We start from the raw sequence: 20908 nt of genomic DNA, 5'->3' as shown, positions 1-20908 counted from the left end.
ATGCGGTGTCACAGGGCATGGCTTTAACCACTGTGGCCACAACAGCAGTCCGATCACATGTACCGTTCTAAGAATTTAAGGATACTTACCACCGTACCCTTTGTCCCCACCTCGTTTCCACCTCCTATCCTCCTTTCCTTACTTTTCAAGATAGATTCAGCTTGATTTGGAAGACAGATTTTAAAGAAAGAGCCAGAGCTGAATTCATCTGGAGCTGGGAGCCAGAAGCTTCTTACAGTTCTACCACATGGGGGCACCATCCTCCACTGCTTTCCCAGGATCATTAGCAGTGGGCTGAATTGCAAGTGGAACAACCATATCTCAAGCCCGCGTCAACAAGGGTTCCAGCACTGCAGTTATCCAACTAAACTCCAGTGCCAGCCCCAGTATTTTCTTCATGTAGTCTTCACTTGCTTTTAAGGTTTATTATTATTATTTTTTTTTGGAATGTCAGATATACAGAGAAGAGGAGAGACAGAGAGGAAGATCTTCTGTCTGCCTCTTCATTTCCCAAGTGGCTGCATTGACTGGAGCTGAGCTGATCTGAAGCCAGGAGCCTAAAGTGTCTTCTGGGTCTCCCACATGGGTGCAGAATCCAGGGCTTTGAAACATCTTAGATTGCTTTCCCAAGCTACAGGCAGGGAACTGGAAGGAAAGTGGGGCCACTGGTATAAAAAGTGGAGCCATATTGGATTCTGACACATCCAAGATGACTTAAGCTACAAGGCTACCATGGGTCCTTTAGCCCATGTCCTAGCTGGATTGCTTGTTTGCTGTTGTTGAGTTTCTTGAGCACCTCACCAACAACACACTGACCTTCATGTACTAGCTCCAAAGGAAGCACATGCACATGCTCTTCCAGCAGAAAATGGTTAAGGGTCCAGGGCAATGGCCCAGTAACTAAATCCTCATCTTACATGCACTGCGATCCCATATGGGCACGGGTTCATACCCTGGCTGCTAGACTTTCCATCCAGCTCCTGCTTGTGGCCCATAAAAGCAGGTGGAGGGTCACTCAAAGCAATGGCACCCTGCACCAATGTGGGAAACCTGGAAGAAACTTCTGGCTTCAGGCTTCAGATTGGCTCAGCTCCTGCAATTCTGACCTCTGGAGGAGTAAACCAGTTGATGTAAGATCTTCCTCTCTTTCTCTCCTTTTCTCGTATATTTGATTTTGCAATAAAAAATTTTAAAAATACATCTAAAAAAATCATGACAAATGTAGTGCTTAAAAAGGAATATGTTGGTCCTGGCATGATAGCCCAGCTGCTATAGTCCTCTCCTTGCACTGGGATCCAACATCAGCATCGATTCTAATCCCAGCACCCACACTTCCTATCCAGCTCTCTGATTGTGGCCTGGGAAAGTAGTTGAGGATGGCTCGAAGTCTTGGGACCCTGCACTCATGTGGGAGACCTGGAAGAAGCTCCTGGCTCCTGGCTTCAGTTTGTTGGCTGATGGGGGAGTGAATCAAGGCACAGAAGCTCTTTCTCTCCACTTCTCCTCTCTGTGTATTTGACTTTCCAGTAAAAATAAAATAAGTTTTTTAAAAATGAAAATGTTTACATAAGCATTAATATTCAGAGATATATGCAAAAGAATCTACATTTATTCATATAGCCATGTTTCTCAATCAGCAGATGTGCGGTGTTTCACTATACCAAATAAGAAGCCCTCAGCAAAATTTATCATGTGCAGGGTCACAAATGCAGGTATGCACTGAATAAATTACATCAGTACAAATCATCTTAACTCCCCAAACCAAAGCACGGAAATGAGTGCACGTAGCTCTGTACATCAATATAGGCCCTAGGAAACAATAAAGCAGACAAGCATGCTGCAGTCACCAGCAGAGGTCAGTGGCTCCACTTTGCCTCTTGTGAAAATTTTTTGTGGAGTGTTAGAGTCCAGGCCAGTGCTTCCCCTGGAAGTTAGGGTGTAAGCTAGTCAACCCCCAGATAACGACAAAGAGCCTCGCTGGTAATGCAAAAAGCAAACAGAGTTAATTGTGCCAACATGCTGGGGTCAGATCGTATTTGGGGCACACAGGCCAGCCAAGCGGATTTAACCCTGACCTAACATAAGGCTAGAGATTATATACCCCATTTTGGCTGTAACATATATCAAAGTCATCTCAAAAGTAACAAATTTAGACTTATGTGGCTCCCAGGTGCAAGCAGTCTATTCCGTTCTCACACTCATTATTTACATTCCTACACTTATTGTTTACGCTCCCACACTTCTTATTTACGGCTCATCCCATCCTGGCACCCTTATCTTTATGGCTCCTCCAGTCCCTGGGACAGGGGGAACTGTGCCCCTGCCTTCCTGCAGCTGTTATAAAGAAACAAGGGAGACAGATTTCTTGTTAAAGTGGAGCTTTCCCACAGTTAAGGTGCCTCCTTGACCTAGCGAAGTAGTGGCTTCTCACCCCAATGTGCCTAATATCACGTAACGCTAATATTCTTAACATTCTAACATACTAACATTATGCCTACACTCTAACAGGAGAAAAACCCAGGGCATATTTAGCTACTTCCTGGAGCTGTGAGAGCTGACAGAACCACATCAGTCCAGAGAGCCCAGCCCAGCCAAGGGGTATCCCTCCCAGTGAGAGCTGGCCTTGTTTCCCACGTAATCCCTCCAGGAAGAGACTTATGTCAGTGCATCTTTTTTTTAAAACACATTCATTTTTTAAATTATTATTAGAAAGTCAGATACACAGAGAGGAAGATATTCCATCCAATAGTTCACTCCCCAAGCAGCTGCAATCTGAAGCCAGGAGCCCATAGCCTCTTTCAGGTCTCCCACATGGGTGAAGGATCCAAAGGTTGACGGAGTGGCCCAGGTACACACTCAGTGTAGATGGCTGAAGGCTGTAACAAGGAGACAATTCAGATATATGACTGAGGTCCCTGGGCACACACTTAGTGAGATGGCTGAAGGCTGTAGCGAGGAGAGCCCAAGCAAGGACACAGTTCAGATGTATGCACTGCAGGAACTTTGGGATGTTGAATGTGCATGCGCAAAGCAAAAAGATGGGCCAGGCTAGAGGCCAAAGGTCACTCAAAGGCTCACGAAGATTTTCAAAAAACACTGAGGCTGCTCCTGTTAGTTGGGCACATGGATATCATCTGCAAATATAGTCCAATTAGATGAGTATACCTTTGCATGCATATTTGTAAATTCATCAACTTATTGAATTCAATATAGAAAGACATAAGTAACCTTGTTAATATTCATGTTTATTGATGCAACATAGAAATGTACTTGTACTTCCAAGGTTTCCTATTCATAGATCAGAGGTGCTTCATCACAGGGGACAAGAAAAGCAATAAACACAAATTTTGTGTAAATTTAGATACACATTAGTGCATACTTTATTTTGAAATAAATTATATAAATATGTAATGTTATAAGCCCTAACAACATAAGTACATGAGTAAAGACAAAAAAAAAAAAAAAACTAGTACAACAAAACCTGAAAACAACACATATTTTTTCAGGCAGAGGGACCCTAGCTATGTGGTAGCTAGTATGCAATGCCACCACAAGGTTTCTCTGTAGCACTTCAATGTTTCTGATGTCATTGAACATGTTTTCAGAAGACTCTGGATTTTATTCCAGAACCTTCTTCCAGACGGCTCTGAGATATTTTTATTTTGTGTGATATTAATATGAAGATTGCAGTCTTTTTATTGATTGATTTAGCTATAAGAAGCCCAGATATTGTCCCAAGCTGGGGTGGCCATGCTCTTGGTATCTCCTTTGAAAAGGCTGCCACCTACTCATGCCTGGAAATGCTCAGCGGACAATGCAGCTGCTGCCCCGTCAGTCACACATCCAATGATACAGGAAACAAAGGAGTTACCCTCGAGAGCTGTGCTGCACAAGCCATCACACCTGTTCAAGTGGACCAGACTGTGACAGCAGCAGGATTCCAAACTGGTGAAAAATCCTGTGATACCTGCTAACTGGAAAGTAGAAACAAATTCAGATACAAGACCTTTGAATACAGGCAGGGAGCAAGTCTGTTACCAGCAAAACCTGGTGAGCTCTTTAATGAGCTTAATATAGAAATTAATAAAAAAAATTGTAAAAGCTGCGAATCCGTTACAGATTACAGGAATTATTTGCAAAGCAAACAAGTAAACATGAAAAGAGGAGGGAAGGGAAAAACTCCTCCCAGGAGGGATCCAGGATGTGGGGTGTCTTCTGGCAGGAGAGGCAGACACAGTGGGAATTCAGGATGTGCCTAGGGTTGTTAAGAGTTCCCTGACTCCGGCCCAGCACTGTGCCCTTGTGGCTGAAGTTCTCGTCTTGAACGAGCCTGGATCCCATATAGTCTTCGGTTCTAATCCGGACAGCTCCACTTCCCTTTCAGCTTCCTGCTTGTGGCCTGGGAAAGCAGTTGGGGATGGACCAAATCCTTGGGACCCTGCACCTGTGTAGGAGACCTGGAGGAAGTTCTTGGCTCCTGGCTTCTGATAGGCACAGCACTGGCTATTGTGGCTGCTTGAAATGTGAACCGTCATAAGGAAGATCTTCTGCTCTGTCTCTCCTCCTCTCTGTATGTCTGACTTTCCAATAAAAGAGAGAGAGAGAGAGAGTTCCGTGACTCTTCATTATATCAATCGACTGGGCTGGACAGGAGTCCTCTGTTGGGTGCCCACCAGGCATCCTGTGGAAGTCTTCCCCACTGGGGGACTCTAATTAGGAAGTCCTGGGTAGTTCCTGTACTGCCCACTGGAAAGTGTGATTATGCTGCATGTGTTAAGGGACAAATTACAGCCTTCCTGACAGATGGCAAGATTCCCTTCTCACGGAGGTGTCTTGCTTTCCAGTTGTCAAATGCTATCCTGAATCTTATTGTCCCCAGCAATTCAACTAAGAAGCTGCTCCCCACCCTTGGTATGTGGTAGTTCAGCACTTGAATGGATGCGCATGTGGTCTTTGTCCCTTAGAGGTGGGCTACAAATAGTGACTTCCAGCAGCCTCAGCAATGCCCAGTCAGTGACAAAGCAGAGATCTGAGAGCCTTCAAAGTCACCAAGCTGCTTATTACTGCCCATGGCTTGTGAGGTTGTCAGGGACAACAGCACTTCCTGTTTTTTTATTTGATCAGGCTGGCATCACTCCTTGGTTAGCAGGCTATGAGGAGTTTCTAGCAGCGAGGCAAGGCCTGGTGGAATGTCTCTGGTCATCTCATTGCTGCCTCACACCATTGTATGGACACTCAATCACCTCTCTGATGTTTCATAGAATTCTCCTGAGGGTGTTTTTTTTTTTCTGCTAATGTGAAATGATTCGTGTAACTGGTATGACACCTCAAATTATCAATCATGTTATGATAAAACATCTTTAGCGACGTAAGGCTATGACACACAGGTGAAAGTATACAATAGTACAATTGAGCCCACAATGTCTCCAAACATCCTGTTATGTGCCCACTTTTGTCCTGGAATTTGCCCTAGTATAAGTAATGTTTTCATTAAGAAATGGCTTGATAATATCTTGGAACTGATGGCAATCATGGAGGTACAAAGAGTTTGTTTACCATGTGCCTTGAACTGTTACAACACATGATATGACACATTCTAGTTTCTCATCACAGAAAGCAAAAGTATATGGGGCATCTTCTAAAGGGAAACAAACGTGAACCCCCTCAAAATGGCTTGAAATCTCAATCTTACACTGGCATTTATATTTAGGGAAAGAAAATAGTTTATTAAAACTTCTATCTTATATTGGCACTTATATTTAGGGAAAGAAAACAGTTTGTACAGATGAAAGGAAGTTTCTTGTAAAGCCCTCTGTTTGTAGATTGGCTGAGCTGCCTTGATCCCTTTCACTGCCCTTTAACAAAAGAACAAATGAAATTAATAATAATAATAATAAAAAAAGAATCCCCCCCAAAAAATCGCAAATAAAATTGAAAGTGTAAACACATACTTAATTTTTTCCCTCTTTCAATTAAAATAATATAATCTAAAAAAAAAGAAACAATTGAATCAGCACTAGGTGAAGGTGATGGTAATTAATGCATGACTTGATTATAAGATTTAGCTAAGAATCTATGTTATATGCTTTTATAAAATCCTTTTATTTATGATCTTTTAATTCTATACTCTTAATATTTTAATCAATATTAGTTGTGTTTAGTAAAAATTGATTTTGAGTATAAAATTAATTTTGAGTACAAGTAAACTACTTCTCACTATGTAACTGCATGCGCTGCCAACCGTGGAATTCCTGGCTTCAGCCAGGTCACTGCAGATTTCAATGAGTAATGGTTTGCCAGAAATGTTCTTTAAAGTAAATATTTTTTAGGATTTTTTTTGCATTTTATTAACCATGATGTAAAAATGAAACAATTGAATATTGTGCAAAAACTTGTGATGATTTGTGTATAAATAAAGAAGGCAACTTTTCTGAGTTGTCCATTATGAGCATCAAGCCATAGTGGTCTGTGTCTTCTCATTTCTCTTACAGTCTCGCCGATCCACGCATCCTTTGCAAGCTCTCAGTCAGCTGGAGCTGGTCTCCGGCATGTTGCAACTCTGACATGGGCAAGTGAGCGGTTCAATTTTGAGGGCTGCTCTCCACTCGGCTTCTGGGACTGACTTAGGGGTAAACATCTGTCAGCGTCAGACCAGTCCAAGCTGTATAATGGCATTCCAAAATTTAAAAAAAAAATCCAACTTTTAAAAAGGCCAAAAGCAGAAAACAGAAACCATCCTGACTGAGGCTGTGGGGGTTTGCGTTCAGTCTGCGACTCTGAGTTCATGGTTCTCTGTTGCTGTGCTTGACTCAATCCTTTTTTTTTGATCTTCCTGGGTGTGCTAGCTGCTGCTTAATTTGCTAAGCATCCTACCAGCCATGTGAGACCAATCTGTACTGGATCTGTAAAGCTGAGATAGCTTTTGCAGGTTTTTCATAAGTCATCATTTGACACTTGAATGGAGGTTAAAAATTCTCTGCCCTTAGAGTTTCTCCAGTTCCTGTTCTTTGAAATATTTAATTGTTTTGTTACTTGAATTTACCTAACTTTCAATAAAGTTTCATTTTATCCCTATTACCCTGAGTCCTTTATTTGTGTTACCTTATGTACATTAGCTTTACCATGGTAATTTCTTCCATTTTGATCATTGAAAGGCTCTATTCTAGAAAAGTGTAACAAAGCCAAGCCCTTAGACTTTATGTTGAAACAGTAAGCGGTTTTCTTGAGCTTAGTGATTGATTAATGAGGTAAGAGTGATGTTGTTCAACATCTAAACAAAGTAATTGAGTTCAATATAGTAGATCTGGGCTAAAAGGCAGAGCATCAAAGAGAAGGAGGATGAAGAAAAAAGGAGGCAGGGAGGTAAAGAGGGAGCAAGTGAGAGGTGGAAGCCTTTCTCATCTGCTGCTTCACTCCCCACATGACTGCAACAGACGGGGCTGGACCAGGTGGAAATCAGGAGCTGGGAATCTCACCCAGTTCTCCCACAGAGGGCTCAGGGACCCGGGTGCTTCATCCAGCAAGTGCTGCCTTCCCCAGGTACATCATTGGAAGCTCCATTGGAAACAAAGCAGGTAGATTTTTTTTTTTAAAGATTTATTATTATTGGAAAGGCAGATATACAGAGAGGAGGAGAGGCAGAGAGGAAGATCTTCCATCTGATGGTTCACTCCCCAAGTGAGCCGCAACAGGGCCGGTGTGCGCCGATCCAAAGCCGGGAACCAGGAACCTCTTCCAGGTCTCCCACGCGGATGCAGGGTCCCAAAGCTTTGGGCTGTCCTCCACTGCTTTCCCAGGCCACAAGCAGGGAGCTGGATGGGAAGTGGAGCTGCCGAGATTAGAACCGGCGCCCATATGGGATCCCGGGGCGTTCAAGGCGAGGACTTGAGCCACTAGGCCACGCCGCCGGGCCCCAAAGCAGGTAGATCTTGATTCAGCACTCCATTTGGGGATGATGACAAGCAGTGATAGTTTTTTTCCTAAATTTCCTGGTTTATATGAAAGTTAGAGTCACCGATGCATAGTATACATTATAGAGAAAGAGTGATCTTCCACCCACTGGCTCACTCCTCATAGCTGCAATGGCCAGCACTGGGATAGATTGAAGCCAGGAGGCAGGGGCTTTCTCGCACATGGGTGCAGGGGCCCAGGACCTGATCATCCTCCGTGTCCCTCCCAGGTCCACCAGCAGAGAACCTGGATCAGAAGTGGAGCTGCAAGGACAGGAAATAGTACACATATGAGATGCTGGTGTTGCAGGTGGCAGCTTCATGTGCAGCACCACAACACTGGCCTCACCTGGACCTTCACCTTGATCAGCTACAACACCTGTCTTGGATTATTAGGGATGCTAGGTGTTTTCACATCTCAGTTTGTGTGAACAATGCTGCAATAAGCAGGACAGAGCCAATATCTACTTGACACAATGATTTAATGTCTTTTGGCTGGGTCTGGAGTAGGGCAATCGCTGGATCAGACAGACATGCATGCCCAGTGTTTGATGGGATCTCCACACTGCTGCCCACAGTGACTGCACAGCGCACAGCCCACCCACAGTGCTGTTTTCCTATCCATGTTGTCACCAGCATTTGTCTTGTTTGCCAGCAGCCATTTTGATTTTAGTAAGCATTCAGTTGTAGTGTCTCCTTTTTAACATTTTAGGTTTTGCTTCATTAGTCTGGCTTAATGTTTCTCAGCTTTATCTTTTAATAAAACATTTTATTGATCATTTGTATTGCTTTTATTTCTCAATTTTGCTTACTTCTTCTCTGATCCCTATAATTTAGTTCCCTTGCTAATAATGTGCTAGATCTGCTCTTGCTAACTTCTTAGTAATGCAGTTATCTTAAGTTCCTGCGTTGTCTGAAGAATAGCAACTTCATTTTTGAGGATTTTAACTCTGTATGCTCTGCATCTTCTTAAATAATGCTTACTGTCAAATGAGCAGGGATAGATTACAGCAATGACAATCATTTGCTTTCTTCCAAAACACTGCTTTTCAGTAACCTCAGTTTTTTCTGATTTATGTATTTTCTTATTGGAAAGGCGGATTTGCAGAAAGATAGACAGAAGATCTTTTACTGCTTAGCTCACTCTCCAAGTGGTCACAGCAGCCAGAGCTGAGCCAACCTGAAGAAAGGAGTCTGGAAATCCTCCCAGGTCTCCCATGTGGGTGCAGGGTTCTAAGGACGTGGGCCACCCTCCACTGTTTTTCTAGGCCACAAGCAGGGAGCTGGGTGGGAAGTGGAGCAGGTGGGACAGGAACGGGTGCCCATAGGGAATCCTGCTGATTGCAAGTGAAACTTTAGCCATTGAGCCATCGTGTCAGGCCCAGCAAGCTCATTTGTATCAGCTAGGATGGGTTATTTACAATATGCTGTTTTCCAGTTTATGATGACAAGAGAACTAGAAAATAGGCACATGGAGAAGATGCCTTCCAATGTCAGTGTGCTTAAATTCTGGAACAATATTTGGTCTTCCCATGGAAGATTCCGAACTTTGACCATTTAGATGTCTGATGCTAAGCAGCTCAAAGTCATACACTTTGAAACCTAAACTATTGCCGTCAAGTAATCAAGAGTAGTTACAAAAAAAAAAAAAAAAAGTAATGACAAGTGGAACCACCTTTATTTCTTCCCTGTGGTTTCTAAACCTATGTAAACATCCTTGACTGCATACTACCTGTACTGTGCCACTGTACCCCAACATTGTAAGACAGTAACCTTCAACCTAGAGCCTATAGAATTCACCATTCTGTCCTTGAACAGATCAGATGGCTGGAGGTAATGACTTGGGGATTACTCTCCCAGAAACAGTGTTCTTCAGTCCCAAGTGCATTACTAGGCTCACTGGGGCCCCGAGTGTTGCAAGCTGACTGATCCTATCCCAAGAATGAGTCAGAGGCCGACACTCCTCAGCTCTGCATGGAGACAAAGGGCCAGGAACTGATCAGGAGTGCACTCAAAGCTTGAAGAAATACCCAGCAGAGAGGAGGCAGGGCAAAATGCTCAAGCATTACCTCAGTTTTCAGAAAGTGCCACTGATTTTGCGGTTTTTAACCTGGTCTAGCAGGAAGCAGCTGCAGCTGGCACTGATAAAAGTGGCAGTTGGTGGGGGAGGCAGCTGTGGCTACAGATTGGGTAGGTGACCCCTAACAAGCAACCCCTCCTCCTGACCACCCTTTAAAGCCCTGGCCTTTGACCTCTGGGCCTGCCTCAGAAAGAAAGCTGTTTGTCTTGTGTGTGAGTGCTTTGGCCGTTTTCCTGTTTTGGTCATAGTTTCAATATTTTAACATGTGAATTGTAGGGTTTCATGGGGATTTCCAGGTTTTATTGTTTGTGTACAATGGAACTTTAAATCATACACACACACACACACACACACATATATACATATATACTTTTCTAAGAGGGGAAATGTTATATTTTTCTGTTTCTATAAGAGATGAATACAATGGTTACTTTTTCTATTGGTAATGATTGAGTTCATCTCTTTCAGAAGGCATTTTCTTTCTCTCCTGAATACTTTAAATAAAATCTGGCCCTTGTGAAGCCCTGCACACCTTGTCTGTTGAGACCCCAGGTTAAACACATCCCCAGGAATCTGTTGAAGCTGCGGTCCTTGTGTCTGCCCCTGAGGGGTCTGGGGAGGAAACATGGTTGTTGATGAGAAGACGTGCTTCTCTTGAACTTGGACTCCGACAGTAGCCTGCTGTGTTAGAGAATGGGCGCTTACCCAGCTGACACAAAGCAGCTCAGAAGATCCAGGCAGGTTCCTTGACTTTTTGCTTGCTTTCCTACACATTTTTTCTAAATTATTCTAGAGTACACAAATGCCAATGGTAAGAAACACCACTGTACTGGAAGAATTAATATATTGCTTCAGCAATGTCCCTGAACTAAGCAGAGTGTTAGGGGCACAGAGAAGCCAACATAATTTGTATGACATTTTGAAGTGAATTAAATATTTTGAACATCTTTGACAGCCAGTGTTATATTTTTCAAATAAACACAAAGCACAATGATTACTCTATATTCAACATTTTAAAATTCACATATTTAAAGTCATGTGAGCTGCAACTTCCGTGTCAAAATTACTGGCTGCCAAATGTATACCTGTTTCCTCAGCTGTACTTTTTGATATTTAGAATTTTAAAATTTCTGTAAAGTGGATTTTGTCGACTGTCCTGTGTTCACTGCCTTTATAAAGTGGTACATCATTGTATAATTTCTGTGTGTAACCTGAATGCTTGGGCTCTCAATAAAGGATTCATATAAAGCAATAAATATTGATGTTATAAAAAAGAATTTTCGTGTGAGCAAAACTAGGATTTACTTTTAAAAAAAATTATGTGTTTCTATCGGAAAGGCAGATCTAAAGAGAGGAGGAGAGATGAAGAGAAAGCTCTTCCATCTGCTGGTTCGCTCCTCAGATGGCCACAGTGCCTGGAGCTGAGCTGAAGACAGGAGTCAAGAGGTCTCTCTGGGTCTCCCATTTGCATACCGGGTTCCAAGGCTTTGGGCTGTTCTCTACTGTCTTCCTTGTCTATTAGCAGGGAGCTGGGTGGAGATGGAGGAGCTGAACATTAACTGGTGCCCATATGGGATGGTGATTTGAGGTAGAGAATCCTCCAATTGAGCCATTGTGCTGCCCCTCCAAAACAGTTTTTTTTTTCTTTTTAAAGATTTAGTTATTTTATTACAAAGTCAGATATACAGAGAGGAGGAGAGAGAGAGGAAGATCTTCTGTCCGATGATTCACTCCCCAAGTGTGTGTGCCGATCCAAAGCTGGGAACCAGGAACCTCTTCCAGGTCTCCCATGCGGGTGCAGGGTCCCAAAGCATTGGGCCATCCTCGACTGCTTTCCCAGGCCACAAGCAGGGAGCTGGATGGGAAGTGGAGCTGCCGGGATTAGAACCGGCAACCATATGGGATCGCGGGGCGTTCAAGGCAAGGACTTTAGCCGCTAGGCCACGCCGCAGGGCCCCAAAACAGGATTTATTAAAGACAGAAACCTCCTGACATAGAAGTCAGGAAGGAGGTGCTCTAACGTGGAAAGGTCCCTACATGGGAGCTCTCAGCAGGCAGGTCAGGTTCCCAATTGTGTGTGCCTGTTGGGCCATGTGATGGTGCTTGAGTTCCCTCATTGATGGAATGCGAGCAGTGAGGCCTATCACCAGGGCTGAGAGCCTACGGCAGAGCTGCAGGGTCTACACGCCCTTTCTTACCTCTCTCCCCTAGCTAGGAGGTTCCTGGTCTGCTGGAAGTGAGAAAAGCAAGTGTGCACTATGTCTGTGGAGCTAAGTGCATCCTTGTACTAAACTCATGCAGCACAGAATAATTCAGAAGTTTGTCTCCTGGGAAACTAGATCCGGTTCAGAAAAAAGAGTAACTGAGATATCTTTTGCAAGTCTTTATTCACAGAGATGGGAGAAATGAACACAGGAATGCCACAGCTCCCCTAGTGGTGGCTCACTGAACTGGCTGAGCATCCAGCCTGTCCTTTACAGACAGCAGTGGCATGCAGTCCAGGACCTGCGTGGCAGTTCATGGAGCTGTTGACTGGCAGAACATGTGCCAGGTGCCTGGCCTGCCGGCTTGCCAAAGTGGCACAGACTAGGGAGCTAATGGCATGGGAATTTGGTATATTCACCTTCCCAACATAGAGACACCACAGAATTTTGGAAATTCTATGTGATATATAAGTCTACATAAGGACAGTCTTTATTTCGAAGCAAGAAGTGTCTATGCCATAACATAGAACTGATTGTCTCCTCTAACACAGAGATTGTTTTCTTCTTCCTAATTAGCATCTTTACTTCCTCAATGATGACAACGGGTTATTTGCAATGAAGAACCAGTCCTCTTCAAAGTAAGAGAAGGTAGCCTTCTGCAGAGATTGGCAGTGATCTGGTTAGACTCCCTTGGAGATCAAGCAGTGATGTCTTTTTGAGACCTAAATGCTTTCATTTGGCCTGGCCTTTGGTTATTGAAGATGACCTCAAAGACAAACTTACATCTGCGGCAACTGTCCCTGGGTGTTATCACTAAGAATGTAGGATTTAGACAGAAAGTGGGCCCTAGGATTTGTCAAGGGAGTCCAAAAAGGTTTGGACCCTTGAGTTCATTCAGAGAACAACCAGGAAAACTGATGAGATGATCTTGTACTCAGAGGGAGACAGGCCACCACAGACAAAGCCACAAGAGGCCACTTAGTGTCAGGTGTTTGAACACACAAGTTAACATGAAGATGAACCTTAAAGGTAGGGAGGGCACCCCTCCATCTTGCTGCATCCTGGGCACTCCTGCCCTTTGCTGTGAAAGCCCTGGCGAAGTGACTCTCAGGTAAGCCACTTATTTGGGGAACTATGCCTCTATGCTTTCTCCTTTCCTGGTCACAAGAAAATGAAAGTTTCTACTGAGCAAGCTGATGTTGATTGTTAAGACTCCAAGGGAAGGAAACATTGCAGCCCGCTAACTCTGGTGACAAGCTGTGGGAAAGGAAGAGGTAAAAGGCATTTATTGTAGCCACGAATATTCCCCAGGGCCCCCATACTCACCAAGAGTAGACCAATGTGTCCAGTGTGGGACCATCCTGCAGAGGCAGTAATGAGCAACACCATCATTTGGAAGATTTTGTGATCCCAAAAGACAGCAGCATCTGTGCAGAACACTGAGTGGGTGCACGTTAGGATGGAGGTGCTGCCCTGCCTCCCAGTCTAATGAACCCCTGCCAGCTCCTTTCATTGATCCAGTTTGCAGATCTGCTTCTAAAAGCTCAGTTCTTGTCCCTGTTGAGACCATCCAGGCCTGCTGAGGTCTTGGCCACACTGTGCAGTGGGTGGCATCAACATTACCAATCCACTTCATAATTGATTAAGAGATCACCAAAGGGGAGCATCCGACCTGTAAGTTCCCTCCCAACAAGAAGGGATCAGAGAATGCTTATAATCCCAAACCCTTCCTCAAACCTTTGTTGTCTTTCTCTCCCCCTCCCCTTTTCAGAGGCACCCCACCTCCTGGCTTTCTCTTGGGAGGTGCTTTCCTCTTCCCTCTCCCTTCCCTGCTCACCTGGTTTCTTCACAAATAAACTTTTCTGTCTGCAACAGATTGCTGGCCTTTTATATCTACACTAAACTGAGGAAAGAACCCACCAGGCTTTTCTGGTAACACCTGTGCCAAAGCAAAACAACAAGAAATAGGTTTGAGGTAAATTAAAGGTTAAATGCATTGCCAGATGAGGGGGTGGCAGACCTCTCCATCTCTAAAACTGCTTCCCTGATAGACAGGGTGTTTTACAGATTTAGAGGAGGCTACAATGGAGAGGGAGTTACTGTATGCCAGAGGGGACCTGCTGTGCACCTCAGGGGACCTGCTCTGCATGTGAGGGGGGCTGATCTGCACCTAGGCAGCTGATCTGCACCTAAGGAGAGCTGGGCTGCACCCAGGGAGACCTGCTGTGCACCTGAGGGGACCTGGGCTGCACTTGGGGAGATCTGCTGTGCACCTGAGGGGAGCTGAACTGTGTCTGAGGGAAGCAGGTCTGGTCTGAGGGGAGCTGCCCTGAGCCGAAGGAGAGCTTGTCTGCACCTGAGGAGAGCTGGGCAGTGTCTGAGGGGAGCTGGTCTGGGCCTGAGGGGTGCTGGTCTATGACTGAGGTGAGTTGGTTTGTGCCTGAGGGAAGGTGGTCTGCACTTGAGGAAAGTTTGTCTGCACCTGTGGGGAGCTGATCCTGTCCTGAGCTTGGGGCTTGTCCTGAGCATTTGAGCCATTCTGCCCAGGCTTTCCTGTCTCTGCTCTCTCCAGTACAGACATTCCGGCTGGTTTCCCTCCACTGTCCCATGCTTTGAGCCAGCATGTAGTTACACTTTTCTCACAACCATTTTTAAGGGCCTTTCTGGTGATCTACACAGTGCTCCCTAGTCTTTCACCATTTTGGATCTCATTTACCAGTCCTCTAACCTGAGTACCCATCCACTGTTTCTCTGCTGTTTGCAGGGCTGGCCCACTAGTCAGGAAGCAAGGAGCCTGTCTTTCTTGCAGGTCTTAATGAGCCCTGAGGCCCTGGGCTGGAAGTGATGGGCTGTACACTCAACAAGCAGAATCTGGGAGAGGAGTCCTTTTTGCCATACGGTGATGAAGTATAGGAGTATAAGATGCCAGACACAGATCCTCAGGAACTGACCCAGGGTTCCACAGCAGGGAGGTCTGCCCAGCCACTTCTGCTACATGTAAGAGATTTTAGAGGATTTGTTTTACGAATTTCCCAAATAAGAATTTCTTTCCTCTAACTAGTTATAAGACGCAACTCTGCCCAGATTTTCCCAAAAGTGTTTACCACCCATAGGCACACTTGGAATCTGTAGATAGTATTTTCTTGGTCTTTGAAAAGTTCTAGAGCTTGATTGAAAGGATACAATCCACAGAGCTGGGTCAAACAATTGATAGGCAATGCATATGGATTGGCTGTTACGGCCAATCATGGTATAGGCATTCTGTCTCTTTCCCTGAGATAGGATGGATTTGTAGTTAAAACTCTCACCCCATCATGTGCTGGCGCTTCCCTGACATCTGGACTGACCTGGAATACTAGACTAGTGTTCAATAGTGCCTAATAACACCTAACCAGCTGTGCTCGGATGCCTGCTGACTCTCCTTCCCTTCCCATAGGGAACTAGCTGGAGCCACACAGTTGTTTATTGCTAAAATTAAGCAGTGTTTTTTTTAAACAATATGACCTGATACTTTAAAATTCCTGAGTCTGTTAACCATCTCTTAATTTTCTGACTACAAAGGTCTCTAACATGGCCCTCTATGTGCTTGTTTTTGCCTTGCTGTTGCCATGTTGTCCTGGTCCCGTTGGGTGCTTCAGCTATTCAATGAATTGCTCTCTGGATCCCAGAAGGAGAACTTCCCCCTGGGGAGGCGCTCCCTGCCTGGGATTACTCTAGGTCAGGGAGATTGCAGTGTCATCAGCTTCCCATGCTTCAGAGCTCCAACAAGGACACTCAGCACTGTGTGACCCAGCAGGTCATTTTTGTCAGCTTCCTGCTCACTCCCCTCATCCTCACTTATCAGGCTTGCAGAGGGAGCTCCTTGGTGGATGGTCCTGGTCCTGCTGTCATTCAGCAGCAGCCTTTCTCAGGGATGCTGGCCCCGTTCTCCACGCCAAGCAGCCACGGCTGTGCACCTGCTGCTGTGAGCACAGGCCGAGGAAGGCTGCTCTGCTTCCTAAGTGGAACCTCCATTCTCAGCTGTGGCTGATTTAAAGATATGTCCTCTACATCCAGCAGTCAGCATATGTCAGGAGATCTGGATGGGAGGCATGGTGAGTGTTAGGTTCCCATAAAATCCTATAGTATAATCAGAGGGGGGGACAAGACCTGGGCCTGCCTCACACTGCCATGGGCTTAAACCAGGAAAACTGTTTTGGCACAACCACAGCTTTGCTTTGCCAACCTTTCCCAAACCCTTTCACAAGGCTGCAAGGAACCATGCTAGCTTATTGTTGTCCTACAGAACAACTGCTTGCATAGCCTGGCTACGGGATGGGGTGGAAGACAACACCCTTGCAGAGGCAGGTGGGGAAGGCGTCCTTTGACCCAGTGCAGATTGACCTGTAGTCCTAAACTCAACATGGGCTAAGCATGTGCGCTACGGAGGCCCTCTCTTCTTTCTGGTCGTGGCCTAGAGGGAACAGAGCCTGGCAACCTTTCCAGGATGAAGATCTGGGAGTGTAGGGAGGACAGATTAGGGGGCAGGTTAACAACGTTAGTGCACACTGGTGAAATCACTGAGGGTGTCACTGAGGAGCAGCCGGGGGGGCTGGGCACAATTGCTGAGCTTCCTTGGAGCGCATGCAGGATCCCCGGGCACCTGCCTCCAGGCCGAACCTGCTGGCTGTGATGCCAAAACCACTGGGGAATGCACAGTGCCCTTCTGTATTCTGAGTCAAGAAATAAGGTCAGGGAGTAGGAGGCAGGGCAGGCCTGGAAGCCAATACTGCCCACTAGTCTCACTTCACTAATCAGAACATAACTGAAACATCTAAAGGAGCAGATTTTGAATGAAGCTTAAGGGGAGAGCCTGGTGCAGTGGCCTAGTGGCCAAAATTCTTTGCCTTGAACACCCTGGGTTCCCATATGGGTGCCAGTTATAACCCCAGCAGCCCCACTTCCTATCCAGCTCCCTGCTTGTGGCCTGGGAAGGCAGTTGAGGATGGCTCAAAGCCTTGGGACCCTGCACCCGTGTGCAAGCCCTAGAGGAATTTCCTGGCTCCTGGCTTCGGATCGACTCAACACTGGCTGTTGCAGTCACTCGGGGAATGAATCATCAGATGAAAGACCTCTCCTCCTCTCTGTATATCTGACTTTGTAATAAGGATAAATAAATCTTAACAAAAATAAAGTTAAGGGGAAATTTTTCTCAAACAAGAAAAAAATAGTTTCTGAGCTGATGTGGGGTGCTCACTAGCAGGGTCCCAGCAAAAGTCAAGTTTCTGCTCCCTTCAACTAATGAGATAGTGACTGCCATGGCTTCTGCACACCCAGGCTGTTCCCCAGAGATAGGCTCAGGAGTTTGGAAGCAAAAGCACCAGGTTGTTTTTGTCTCCCTTGTATCTGGGTGAGAGCCCCCAAGAGCCAGATTCTACTCTCCGGCCACAAACAGGTGGCATAAGGTGTAAGGATGGGAAGACTGGACCCAGAGACAATGGCCACAGTGTGTGCAGAGCCCAGTCTGACAGCGTTTGAGAAGAGATTCACACCTGGAGAACTCTCCCTTCCCTTGCCATTGTCGATCTTTGGCTGATGTGTCAAGGAAGAATAAACAGTCACAGAGGCAACCAAAGTGCTTCCTCTTCCTCTTCCTTCCTGGTAAATCTCACTCAGACAGAACCCCAGCGCCCCCTCCCCCCAGTCTTCATCAAAAGCCACGAGGAGGGTTATCTTCCCCTTTCTCCCTTAGAATGTTTCCACACCTGTAACATCCACTTACAGGTCTAGGAATTTCCTCTGTATTTTATTCCGAGCAGTGTGCTAAAACTTGGAATCCACCATTTTTGCAAGGGAGACCCTGATCCAGTCTCTCTTCAGCTACCACTTCCTTGATACAAACCGTTCTTTGTTTTTATTTCTCCTTTCCCCTTCTCATGAAAAATTTTTGTACTTCCCTGAATAGTTCCTCGGTTGATTTCTCATTCCAGCCAGCAGTCATTTTTAGTTTCTTTGTAATATCCAGCCAGCTCTTAAATATGAAACTCACCTTTACAAGCCCTTGTGCCACTGGAACTTCTGCATCCTGTCTGGAGTATTCCTTCATCTGGTCTCTATGTACCTAGAAATGCAGAAAGGCTTTCTGCTTTTTCCTGTTGAATTTCAAATGTTTTGGAGACATTTTTTCTTTTTTGAATTTATTTTTATTCATTTGAAAGGCAGAAAGACCGAGAATATTTCTGCTCTGCTATTTGAATTCCCAAATGTTTGCAGCAGCTGAAACTGGGCCATGTGAAGCCAGGAACCCAGAAGGCAGTTTGGGGCAGATGACAGGACGCAAGCACCTGAGCTGTTGCTGCTGCTTCCAGGGTGTGCATCAGCAAGTAGCTAGAATCAGAGCCAGAGCTGGGACTTGAACCCAAGCCCTCTGGTGCGAGATGCACCAACCCCTTGCTAGGACTTTACTCCTTAAGGAGACAGAATGTGTCTGTAGAAAAACAAACACAGCGAGACCACAGAAGTGCAGGAAGTTGAGGATGGTGGCCATTCCAAATGCCACCTGGGGTTGAGTAATTCCAGGAAGTTGAGGATGGCTACAGGAAATGAAACCCAGAAGTGATGGCAGCTCAAAAGACAGTAAGAGTAGGGGGCAACTGAAGAACCTGGAGAATTCTGGGGAAAGTCAAGGGGGATAAGCAGGAGGAGACACTGAGGAGTGGGCTACAGGCAGCAGAAGTGTGGAGGGTTTGGGGTCACTCTGTGTAATGCTGAAGTGCTCTCCCTCTGCTAGCATGAAGGAGGGGCTCCATTTTCCCAGGTCTTTTGGTGACTCACTCTCAAAGGCAGTAAGAATAAAAGGCTGGTCGTGGGGTTACTGCAGTTTTCCTGCCATCACCCCTTGGTCTATTTGCTCATCTTCCTTCCTCAGGAAATGCAGACAGCACACTCCTTCCTAGGCTCCGTTGACAACCCTTCCTTTGCCTGCAGACAAAGCTGCCTGGTTCCTGCTGGCTTTTTGGTTCTCTAAGGTATAGCTCACCCTTCACCCGTCCTGCAGCCAGCTAGTTCATTGCCAACCAGTTAGCCCATTAACCTGACACAACCACTGCTCTGCTAGTTGGCCAGCTTCAACTCACTCTGTAGCCAGTTCTCTGGAAAGTCTGGTGTTCAGTTAGCTAACAAATCCATCTGCCCGTTACCAGAAATATGTTCAGCAGGATCATGGATGAACGTTTTCAGGAGTGGATCCTTGTGAATCCCATCCAGCTTTCTAACATGGGATGATAAGCTTCCTGGTTCCCATCTAGAACAGGTATTCTTTTTTTTTTAAAGATTTATTATTTTTATTACAAAGTCAGATATACAGAGAGGAGGAGAGACAGAAAGGAAGATCTTCTGTCCGATGATTCACTCCCCAAGTGAGCCGCAACGGGCTGGTGCACGCAGATCCGATGCTGGGAACCTGGAACCTCTTCCGGGTCTCCCATGTGGGTGCAGGGTCCCAAAGCTTTGGGCTGTCCTCGACTGCTTTCCCAGGCCACAGGCAGGGAGCTGGATGGGAAGTGGAGCTGCCGGGATTAGAACCGGTGCCCATATGGGATCCTGGGACGTTCATGGTGAGGACTTAAGCCGTTAGGCCACGCCGCTGGGCCCTAGAACAGGTATTCTTACAGTCCTGTAACAACTCCACTGCTGGGCTGGCGTCATTGCTGGGAGTCCTGGAGAATGGATAAGGTCCTAAATCTCCAAGAAAATGTGGTTTCTTAGTTGTTGATTCTGCAAATATGGTGCCTATCCCAAACACCAACTGGGCTTGAGTAATGAGCCGGCTGCAGCTCCCCTTCCCCGCAGGGTGCTGCATCCTCTTGTGTGCACACTGCCACAGGTGTGACAAAAGTTCTGATGAGGGCCACACCAGCTAGTTTAATAGCTGCTTTGTGATCAATCAATAAATATTTGTCTTTGTGAACAACTCTTCTAAAGTGACAAAACACAATTCCCTTTTGATACAATAACTCTTAAATAATAAGGAATCCATAAACTGACCAGGAGGGATTGAATCCAATATTTCTTGTTATAAAAAAAAAGGAATTCAATGATGAGCTATAAGCTGCAATCCTACATTAGTACAGCTTGAATACGGACTATATTTGGATGGTGAGGTTCTTTTAATAAAGAAATTTCCAAGATTGCAGCATTAGGAACCCCTCCCTCCTCATTTTCAAGGTCACACCTTGACCTTCAGTGTGTCTATGCTTACACATCCACATGCACGACTCTGGCATCTTCTCCAGCTCTCTCCATCTTGGTAGAGTCCTCCATGGTTAATTGGGAAGTTTGGTCGGGCCCAGCTAATTACCTCCTCCATGGCAGCTGAAGGACCTGATGCCACATCTGCAACATGCTTCGCTTAACTTCCCAGGCCAGCCTGGACACTAAGAACTGTTATTAATATTTTATTGTATTTCCATTTATGCTATGACTTTTTTCATAATGTGTTCTTACCTTAAATATTTGGCTTAATTCATTTTAGGGCTTAAATTATATTCTCAAACAATCATGTGGTTTCCTTTTTCACTTTATTTTCATCAAGCTTCAATATCAAGATTACTCTAGCCTCCAGTTGTGTTTTGTCGTTGTTGTTGTATTTTAGCAAGTAATTTAGGAGCTCCTGGCTAAGGATCAGCTCAGCTCTG

At 45.4% G+C, this 20908-nt stretch overlaps 1 pseudogene; it reads right to left on the bottom strand.

Annotated features, from left to right (window-relative positions):
• Window positions 1–7270: 7270 nt before the first annotated feature.
• LOC131479317 (cyclin-dependent kinase 1-like) lies at window positions 7271–20615 on the bottom strand (annotated as a pseudogene).
• Window positions 20616–20908: the final 293 nt, after the last annotated feature.

Source organism: Ochotona princeps, unplaced genomic scaffold (genome assembly GCF_030435755.1).
Source record: "Ochotona princeps isolate mOchPri1 unplaced genomic scaffold, mOchPri1.hap1 HAP1_SCAFFOLD_999, whole genome shotgun sequence".
Classification (NCBI taxonomy): domain Eukaryota; kingdom Metazoa; phylum Chordata; class Mammalia; order Lagomorpha; family Ochotonidae; genus Ochotona; species Ochotona princeps.
Note: the sequence above shows the minus strand (reverse complement) of the source record. Positions and strands in the feature narration are given on the sequence as shown.